Raw genomic sequence first — 10,773 nt, 5'->3', positions numbered from 1 at the left:
AATGGGACATTTGTTGAGAGGAAAATTGACCTTTCTTGCCAAGCAGTTGGGATTGCCCAGCTCTTCTGGACCACACACACACACTGAGGGAAGAAGGTTGACAAAGCGACACATGGCAGCTACAAGAACACTCAGATCAAGATCTTGGAAGATCAAGAACTCAACACATCTGCTTATGACTATTTTCTTTATAAATATAGTGAAATACATAGATATTGCACTATAATGCACAAGTCCATGCGGCAGTTTCAGCTTGAGGTAAATGTCTTCCAAAATAGAGGGAAAGATGAACAAATGCTGTGTTGGCTTTGGTCAGCATTGGCATTCATGCACCCCCAGTGCCAAGACACATGCCACGTGTCCAGACCCCTCCTTCCATGTTCCCCTTGCAGCTACTGATGGCATATCAGCAGTTTGTCATTATGTAGGGATTTAATCTCAGCTGGCTATTTTATAAGCCTTGCTTTGTCCCATCTCTAAAATTAACATCTAGCATTAACATTTTTGAACGTGACTTTAAAGCTTTCAAGCAAATATAAGTAGAGATAGGCTCATACAAAATAGGTTTCCTTGGCATGCCGACAAGCCTTCGGAAATGGCAGGCATGAAGGCTGTCTGTCTTCATGGGGTACAGTGCATGCTTTGGAACTGTTTGATAGTTTTAAAGTATTTCTGATGCAACGGATCGTAATGCTTTCCAGATGTGTACATGGAGTGCAAAAGGTAATGGCACAGACACTTCACTGTTCTACCTCTCGCCCCTTTTCTGCCTATATTAGAAGAAGCGGTCCCATCTTATCTCTAGTTCACTAGTAAATGGGAGTTATTCACTTCCCCCATACTGAACTGAAAATGTTGTTAAATGTACCATAAACAGAACTTATGAACTTCTTTTTTTTCATGTGATTAAAATGGTCATAACTATCTGATGTTTCTTGCTGATTGAATCTGCCACTTCCATTTACTAGGAAAATAAATAACACATGTTTGCTGTCTTTCTAAAAGGTTCCTATTTATTCTGTGGTCATTTCCCACTTATGATATTTCCAGCTTAATTTCATAAAACAGCTTTTACATGGCTAAAAAAAAAGGCTCTTATTGTACATTGTCTTCAAAATATTTTGCCTTTGAGCTGTGGGCTTTTATTTGTAGGAACAACCAACCACCCTGTTTGTGAGGCCTGTATTCCTCCAAATTAAAAAGAGAAACAGCTGTATGTCTTATAAACGTCTGCAGAGCTCCGGCGAGATACTATTGAATTGTTTGCTTCCCTATCTTCCCACAGGACATGCCTCCTAAATCCACTGCACGAGAGAAAAGCATAGGTGAAAGCCAAACAAATGTTCCCCTCCAGGCGCATGCTTGTAGGCACAAGTCATCCATCCGTCTCCAGCAGAGTGTTTACAGCTACTTTTGGGGATTTACGGATGTAAATACAAACACAGAGTTTTTGATAAGAAGTGATGGACCAACACACAAGTTGATTAAATTTTCTGAGCAAGGGCTGCATCACCTAATCTATCAGTCATCAACACAACACTAATTACAGCCCACTCCTGGCATTTCATTGCCAGGCATTTTTCTTCAAGCCCCAGGATGCTGTGTTCAAGGGATTCCTTGAACATCTCATCTTGCATTCACTGATCCCTCCACTTGTACAGGTGGAGCAACAGGGATTGCTTTTAAACTACTTGGTATCAGAGCTACAAGGCCAAATTCAGGAATAGGAGGTACTATAAACTATAAACTCAAGACTCTGAGCAAAATAAGCCAAATTAACAAAGATTCACAGCTGGTTTTGTTGAGAAGAACAACAACAAAACTTAGAGCTGGTTTTTGCAGCCTACCTCACAACCCATGAATGCTTCAGGTGGGTCATCTTTTGCTGGCTGCTAACACACACTGTGTGCTCAGACCACTCTGGGTCCTTTAGGGAACTCATGGGGGCCAAGGGCTTGTCCCATCTCACAGTAAGGGATGTGAGCTGCATCCCAGCACATCAGCCCTCACACATGCCTACCTTGTGCAGAGTTGCCGATTTTACAAGATGTGCTGTGTTGTGCTCACACATAATGATGAGCAGATTTGAGCCCTAAATCTGGAGAGCTCAACAGCTGCCCCCAAGTCAAACAGGAACAGAGACAATGCATAACTGAAATGGCAAGTCATGGGATAATTAAATTATTTGTGACAGTAAACCAAAATAGAAAGAAACAAAAAAAACCTAAAACAAACAAACAAACCAGACAGAGCCATATGCTCCCATGTGCTGCATGCCGCAGAGCAAAGAGAGTTATTGCAACACAACGCAGAGACCCCACACCCCTGGCTGATGCTGCATTGAACATGGGCCTCTGCAACACACTAGGATGGATGTGAGGTGCAGGCTGAGCCTGTGGAGTGCCCCACCATCCACCCATGTGCAGGGATGCAGGATGGCTTGGAGCTGCTGTCATACAGGCCCCCATTGCTGGCAGTGCTCCCGCAAGCAGTGCTGCAGCCCTAGGCTGTTGCACCCTTCTCTTATGCAAAGCTTTTCTTAGAGAGGCTGCTGCCACTTGCATCCTTAAAACTACTGTGAAGAGAAAAGGCAATGAAGAGACCCTTTTCTGACAGCAGTACAGGGGACGAAGGTGATACAGGTGAACTCCTCCATAACGACCCATCTGCTAGGTGTGCTGGGATGGCTCAGCTGCCAGTGCAGCACTATTAATTTCCTCCATCAGCTCAGAACAGCACCGTGCCTTATCTCCTGTCGGGCCAATGTCTGGAGCACAGGTCTCTGCTCCCAGGAGCATCAATTCCCCTGGCTCCCCTCTGGTTAACGGCTGTACAGGACTTGATATTACTGTGCTGGCCAGCAGCTGCTGTGCAACTGCCCTGCCAGGTAGAGCACCGCATGTTTAGCCTCCGGTCCTGCTCCTGAGAAGGCTAGGGCCTCTGTAATGCGCTCTTTCCTGAATGATAGACATGTCCAGCATTGAGTGATTATTGCTAGCAGATGGTAAAAGTCAAAAAAGTCAGGAAAAAAGTTCCTAGGATCTGTTAAGCAAACTAGAGTAAAGGAGAGGAAAAGAAGTGCTAAACTCACAATTAAACCCCAAATTACAAACCATGTTTCTGCAGATGATCCAAAACCTTTCTACAGCTTCTGTGGATGGATCCTCAAGAAGTCTTCAGTAGGCAGCAATTAACCCCTATTAGCAGCATGCTGGAAGGGATTGGAAGCTGTGTTTGCATCATTCCCGCCATAACCATGTTCAGGGATGCAGACCCACAGCAGCATGTAATCACTCTATTTTTGCCTGTGAACTACACCTGTGATACTGTACGGCTTTGCATAAGCCATATCCTTTAGGTAAGCCTTCAAGGGAAGCACACAAAGTCTGTGGAGGGTGTAAATAGGTACCAAAGGTGTCCTGGGTTCAGCAGTAGCAGTCATGTTTCTCCTTCGTGGTAGCTGATGCAGTGCTGCGTTTTGACTTCCAGCCTGGGAACAGTGCTGGTGATACCGATGTTTTCGGTTGTTGCTAAGTGATGTTTACCCTGACCAAGGACTTTGTGAGGCTCATGCTCTGCCAGGGAGGAGGGGAAGCCGTGAGGAAGCAGAGATGGAGCGCCTGACCCAGGCTAGCCAAAGAGGTATTCCATACCACAGCACGTCATGCCCAGGGTGGGGGGTAACTGGGAGTTACCCGGAAGGACACATGCTTCCAGGTGGGACTCATTTCTTGGCTGGTGGTATTGTATTCTCTTCCCTTGTTATTTTCTCTTATCATTGTTGTCGTTGGTGGTAGAGGTGGTGATTTGTGTTGTACATTGATTGCTGGACTGCTCTTGTCTCAACCCGTGGGAGTTGCACTCATTTGATCCTCCTCCCCATCCCTCACGGGAGCGGGGAACAGGAGAGCCCCCGGGTGGGGGGGCCTCGATTGCTCTCAGCCCGACACCACTCACTGGGAGTGAGTGAACAAGCTGTCTGGCTAGGGTTTAAACCATGACAAAATGGCAGGCTGGGGAGGCTGCAAAGGTGACGGGCTCTGGTGAGCACAATCCTACCAGCAGCACTCACTGCTGCCAGGTCACAGCTCCTGCTTCACTGGTGCATGTGGTTTCCTTTTTAAAATGGACAACTTGCAGGGCAGGGATATGGGAATATGGTCACGCTTATGGGCAGCAGCAGTCTCCACCTTTGGATTTTAATTATACATTAGAACTGGACAAATTATTCATTGGGAACAGTCTGGACTCAGGGGAAAGAAAATACTGCAACCAAAGCCTTTGTCAGGACACTTAAAATATATAGAGCGGATTTGTGCACACACACCTTACAGCAGAGTTATATTTAATGACCAGAGCAATCTGTAGGCTAACTCAACAGTTTGTGTCCAGCTTTGCTTGTCTATAGCGGCTCAGAATTATTCTGCTGTATTGCTCTATGGCATGCTGGATTTGCCACCTCTGGCTCCAGCTTGTGTGCCTGCATCTATCCCTGTCTGGAAATAAAGTGCCTGCAGCTGGGCTTTTCCCCCCAAAACAAGCATTTGTCATAGAATGTCTTCAGAAACACGAAGAAACTCCACCAAACACTGCCTGCTGATAGATCAGGAAAAGTGCCCACACTTTATGGTAGCTCAGGTTTCTTAAACATGCCTGGAAGTATTTGTCCCATCACCAGTGCCTCAACCCCAGGCTGCACAGGCAAGCTGCAGCCACGCCATCCTTCCTACTGCCAAACCCCTCCTCACTCAGCCCACAACAGCACAAGCCTCAGACATTTTCCTCCCATTCTTTGACTGGGTTTCCTTGGGTGCCAAAATCCCATTTTCACCGTGCAGCACCCTCAGAATTATTTTTTCATGTGAAAAATTACAGTTTCCATCAAGCTTTGTGGATTTTACAAAGACCAGGCCCTCGTGTGTAATTTGGTTGGTGCTTTGAGAAGAGAAGGGTGGGGGGAGAAGAAAACTAACACCAAAACTTTGGGAGGGAATTTTTCATGAATTAAATTTAAAGGAAAAAAGAAAAAAACCAAACCCCCAAACACACAACACTAGAATAGAATGGAGTTAGATATTTACAGCGTAATGTTTTTGTAAGTCAGCAGAACAAAACTCTGGTTTTCCTTATTGGCTGTTAACCACAATAACATACGACTTGCTCAATTGCATCTTTGTTCCTTTAATATCGGGAATTTCTTTTCTATTTTATTGACAAGGAAACATCCAGTTTTCTGGCTGGAGCCTGCTATGTAAAGAAAGCACAAAAGGACTCATTACTTTTTAACTACTAGCAGGGAAGCAATCGAAATAACTATTCTTTTCGGTGAGGTCAGAAGCTGGTAGCATCAGTATTTCAAACACCACATTTATAGTATCCCATCTCCCAGGCTCTTTGAAGTAACATCAATAACAGGATCTGATGACTGCGTCATACACACATGTACGCATGGGGGTTGATGCACGCTATAAAGAATGCATTTGCTAATACACAATGGATCGCATTCAATTATCCAGCAATGGATTTTACAGCACCAGTGCTGGGATTCACCTCTTTGCTGTCAGTTCAGGGAGGCTCTCTACGCACTGGTTACAGTGGGACTCAACACAGCCGAGCTGGTGGGGTGTACTCTGGCTGTTGCGCCTGTGCCACACTGGCATATCCCAGGGCCCAGCCGTGAGACCTGCACCCCCTCCCAAAATGCCTGGCTTCCCCCTTGGGAGAGGTAAACCAGGCAAATAACAGGGATATTCGAGGAGATGGGGACATGTCCTTCTTCCCTCCTCAAACAGAAATCCTACTCCCACCACATCTCCCCACAGCATCTCCTTTTTCAGAGGCTGTCTAAATATTACATAGGTTTGGAATACAGAATTCAGAGGGGTTTTGGAGTAGCTTTTTGGGGTGGGTTTTTTTTTTTTTTTTTGAACCCACACAGTAATTAAACCAGTGGGTTAAACAGCGAACGAGAGAATCTGCCTCGGGGCTGAGGAATACCATCCCCACCAGAGACTAAACACTGCAAACCGCTCTGCTGGTAATGGATGGGCATTTTAAAGGAGGCAAATGATAAACAGCGATGGAGTGTAATTGGCGCTGTTTGTTGTGCGCTCGCTGATGAAATGCCAGCAAAACTGAGTCACTTCAAAATGACATGTTTATGTGACATCAAAGAGGCTGAGCTGACTTTACATTATATCTGTGACAAATGTATATATTGGATCGCTGTTTGCCATTTAGACCTTCTCTGATTACTTCTCATTGTAAAGAGAAACATTTGCGATTCTGCTCACTTGGTAAATCTGTAGAGTGACTTGTTAGCAACACATGCAGGGAAAGTTGTTGAAAAGCCCTTCTGGGCCTACCGTAGTAAATATGTATTCACACACCCGATAACGTGCTGCCGCTTGTTGCCTGAAAGATGAACGCAGACAGAGAGGCACACACAGTAGTGCTTCGACACGTGCTCCCAGCCAAGTATTTGCACTTCAGGCACTAAACCCAAGCCACCTCCTTCTCCTCCTTCCCCGCTGGACCCTGTGCCCCCTGGACCCTGTGCGACCCTTGCCATCAGACACCATGGAGGTTTGCTTTGCCATGGCAGTCCTGGGAAGTGGGGCTTGCACAGGCTGCCCAGATGAAATGTTATGATTCAATTGTCCTGGGGATGGAAAATAAGCAAAAATAGAATCAGTGCTTGCGTATCAGGAAGGCACAGAAGCAAAAAGTTGCTTTCCTTTCCCAAACATGTCTCAGTTGCCTTTGAAGATGGGGAGGAAGCCTGGGGAAGTATTCAGCACTGGCATGTTCTGGGAGGGCTACGCTTTTCTCCAAACCCAGCAGCGTGGTGGGACACAGCACCCATCACTGGGGCAGAGGCTGCAGGCACCAGAGCTGGCACAACTCTGTGGCAGGCTGAGAGGCGGCACAGGCAAAGCATCTCAGCTACCCCAGTCCTCCAGAAACACCACCTTCCTCATCACCAGGTCACTGCTTACTAGCAGGCAGCTAACGTACTCAGGCTGAAGGGAGCACGCTGCCATAGGGATGCTAGAGCATCTGCTTCGTCAGGAAAGCCAGTGGCTCCCATGAAGTAAGGGAGCAGGATGCAAGGGAAAAGCACTTCACCAGTGGCTAATTCCTGCCCAGACCTCCCAGACCAGTGGCTCCTGCCAGGGGGAAGACTTTGGGTGCCCCACAGGGAGTAGACATAGGAAACTCCTCACCACTTTTCTCACCTCTAAAAGACCCCTCCATCAGTCCTGCCTATGGAAAGCCTTGGAAAATGCACCCCAAAGTGACCCAAACAACACTGCGGGCCAGGGTACCAGAGAGTTCATCAGAGGATGAATCTCTGTCCAAACTTGGCATCATCTGGTGATGGCAAGAGGAGGAGAGAGAGCTCAGACAGTCATCTGCACCCTTGTCCACTCTGGAGCAGTTAGTGCTTGCAGGGTGCTCGTTCCCAAGCAAATGGGATGAAGGGAAAGGAGCAGCTTTGTACATGGCCAGCTGGAGAAGCAGCTTTCTCCTCCAGACAAGCCAAGGGAGAGAGCCCGGCCACAGAAACCTGAGAACACGCTGTCATTAGCTGAGCATCAGCAGGCCTGGAGCCCTCAAATCCATTTTAAAACCAAACACAAACCTGAGACACCGGCAACAGCCTTGCGCTGCTCACCGCTTTGTGTGCAAACTGTGGGTAAGCAGATTTTGAGCCTGAGAACAATGCAGCTGCTTTGGGAAGGAACTCCTCGCCTGAGGGACCCAGAGCTGCCAGGGGTCCCAGGCCTGGCGGTGGCCCCATGGCTACTCCCTCACCCTTGGCACAGGGCAGGCAGCTAACAAAGCTGAACACACCGCAAAGCCTCCCCCCTGCCTCTGTGGGTCGATACGTAAATAGAGAAAAGATTTTCAACCTGCTTCCTATTACTTCTGTTATGTTTTAGCTTTCCTTTCCCCTCTGCCCCTGCCAGCCCCAGCCGTTTGCCCAGCAGGCAGCGAACAGGGCTGGCTGCTGTCACCTACCCATCCACCGCAGCATTTCTGTTCCCACAACAGGCAGCAGCTCTGCTGCCCTCTGAGAAGGCAGAGGCTGTCAGGATGCACAAGTCCCAGCCCCAGGGGCTGCAGCAGCCTCTTCCCGATATCTGGCCAGCTTCTATGTTTGGTTTCAGCCTTGTAAGCTTGTTTTTTTTAAGCATGTTTATGATTATCATAGTGGAGGAATGCACTAAATACATAGCATAACTGGAGGAAGGAGTTATTGCTGGGGGAATGTATAACATGTGTGCACACAGCTCTGTAATGCTATCCCTGCCTCATTGATAAACTCGGGCAGATTTTGAAGGCAGATATATTTGTAAACATTGCAGGGAGTGGATGCTCTTTGCGCTGACACCCAGAGAGGGCTCAGGAAAGGCATCCTGCGCCTCAGCACTGGTGTCCCCTGCCCAGGCAGGGTGGCCCTGCTGCTCCCTGGCCCCAGGAGCAGGGAGGCAGCATCTCTCCCAACCAACTCACCCTGCAGACTGGCTGTGCTGCCTCTTCTGCCTGCACACACTCATATTGACAGCTCGTTCTCCTGGGAGTGCTTTAAGCACTAAAGAAAGACTCTTGCATTCTGGTTTTGCCCTTTTTTATGGGCAGTGGGACTCACAAAAATCTGTCTGTTCCAAGAAAGAAGTAAGAAGGCCAGCACTGGGTGTTTCTACATTTCACTTGTTAGAGATGCAATTCACATGGATAAAGAGGACAGGTTTAGTTTATTCTTAAACCAATGCCATGACAACAGCACCATCGCCCTCTCTGCTGCAGAGGTGAGAACTGAAGCCCCAGCTGTTTTCTGGCTCACCCATCACCATTAGACTTCCTGCAGGTCCTCCCCAGACCTTCTCCAGCAGTGCTTCTGTCCATACCTGTGCACGGCAGGCTACGATCCCCTGGCTGACACCACCCCTGGTGCAAGCTGTCCTGCCACTGCCAGAGACTCTAACAGGGTCCAAGCACTGAGGCCATCATCACCCTGTTGGATGCCAGACCTGGGTTTTCTACCACCTTTTCTTCTATCCCATGGCACCATGTAATGCTGCTGCAGCACTGCCAGCCACAAGCAGCCACCAAACATATGGACCTGCTGGAAAGGGTCCAGAGAAGGGCCACAGAAATGATAGAGGGATGGAGCACCTCTCCTATGAGGCAAGGCTGACAGAGTTGGGGTTGTTCAGCCTGGAGAATAGAAGGCTCTGGGAAGACCTTATTGCAGACTTACAGTACTTAAAAGGGGCTTTAAAAGAAAGACGGGTAGAGATGTTTTAGCAGGGCCTGTTGTGATACGACAAGGGGCAATAGTTTTAAACTAAATGAGGGGAGATCCAGGTTGGACATGAGGAAGAAATTCTTTACGATGAGGGTAGTGAAACCCTGGCACAGATTGCCCTTGTCACCCATCCACAGCAGCCTGGGAATGAGTACCACCCTGGGATCTGAGATGCTCCTGGGTCTCCAGCACTCCAGGGCAGCTCCATGCAGGCAGTACCCTGCACCCAGCCCATCCACATCCCCAGGGAAGACAGTGCTCTCCCAAATGCACTCCTGCCTTCTCCCCTCTGCAGGAGACCACTAGATTTGGCCCACCAAGCATGTTTACTGGTGGGTTACAAATAATTGCACGTGTTGGTATGCGATTGTTAATATGCCTGTTGGTATTGATTAAATAAGGAGTATGATGTTTCCCTTTTCTTTGGCGTGGCACTTTGCCTGTTTGTTTCTGGCTGGCGCCAGCGCTGAGCACTGAGCAGCAGGAGTGACTGCCAGCAGCGCTTGGCCATGCCCGCGCCATGTGCCGGAGGCTCAGGAAACGGGCTTCACGTTGGGTTCCGCAGGTCGAGCCGGGCTGGCACGTGTCAGACCTGTTGGAAGTGTTCCATCCTGTTGGAAGAAGTGCTTTGAGGCAAAGCATTTTTCTGGGATTAGGAAGGTTTTGCTGAACTTCAGGTCCCTGCCTCCCCTAGCGCAGCTGGGACTCAGAGCCTTCCATGGGCACCTCGCTTTTATGTCAGCTCACAACAAAGGCCACAGTTCCTGGAAAAACATTTTCCTTCCTGGGCATGAACACAGCAACCCCCATGCTTCCCACCCCTTCCCAGAAGCCAGCAGAGACCCCTGACAGCCCCAGTGCTTCTGCCACAGCCAGGCCACCAGCATCCCCAGCGTCTTCTGGCATGGGACCCTGCCCTTGCCACACAGGGACATGGTGTCACCTCCCAGGAGCATGTCCTGCTCTGCAGCCTTTGCCTACGCTGGGCCAGCAGATCCCTCTGCCCATAGGAATGGTGTTTTGATGTCTGTAACACTTTGGGAAGTCTCATCTATATCCAGGAGTGCAGGAGGAACCCTCCACCATGAACCAGCACAATGCCCTGGGCTCACCAGCTCTGTATCTGTGCCTCAGCTCAGTCCTGCAAGAGCTCTGCTGTCTCCTGGGCACTTAGGAGGAAAACTAAGTCTTTGCAGGATCAGAGCCTAACAGGAGAACAGGTATAGTCAGAGCACCACATGAACAAGCCCTGTACATCTTCAGCTGGGGACATGGGAGATGAAATGACCCTGCTATTCAATGTCATGATGTTAACATGTATGTTTTTTCCCAGACCACATTCTTAAGGAGGGAAGATGTACGCAACTACACTATACTTTCCAGTCCTTCCTGGTCTTACTGCACCCTGATGGCTGATTTCAGTCACATGTAATGCTGCAGAGGAATCTCACATGTAT

Source organism: Pezoporus flaviventris, unplaced genomic scaffold (genome assembly GCF_033815535.1).
Source record: "Pezoporus flaviventris isolate CSIRO_AGI_PZ_B2104156 unplaced genomic scaffold, CSIRO_AGI_Pfla_v1 ptg000001l, whole genome shotgun sequence".
Lineage (NCBI taxonomy): Eukaryota > Metazoa > Chordata > Aves > Psittaciformes > Psittacidae > Pezoporus > Pezoporus flaviventris.
The sequence above is the reverse complement of the archived record's forward strand: the minus strand, read 5'-3'. Positions refer to the sequence as shown.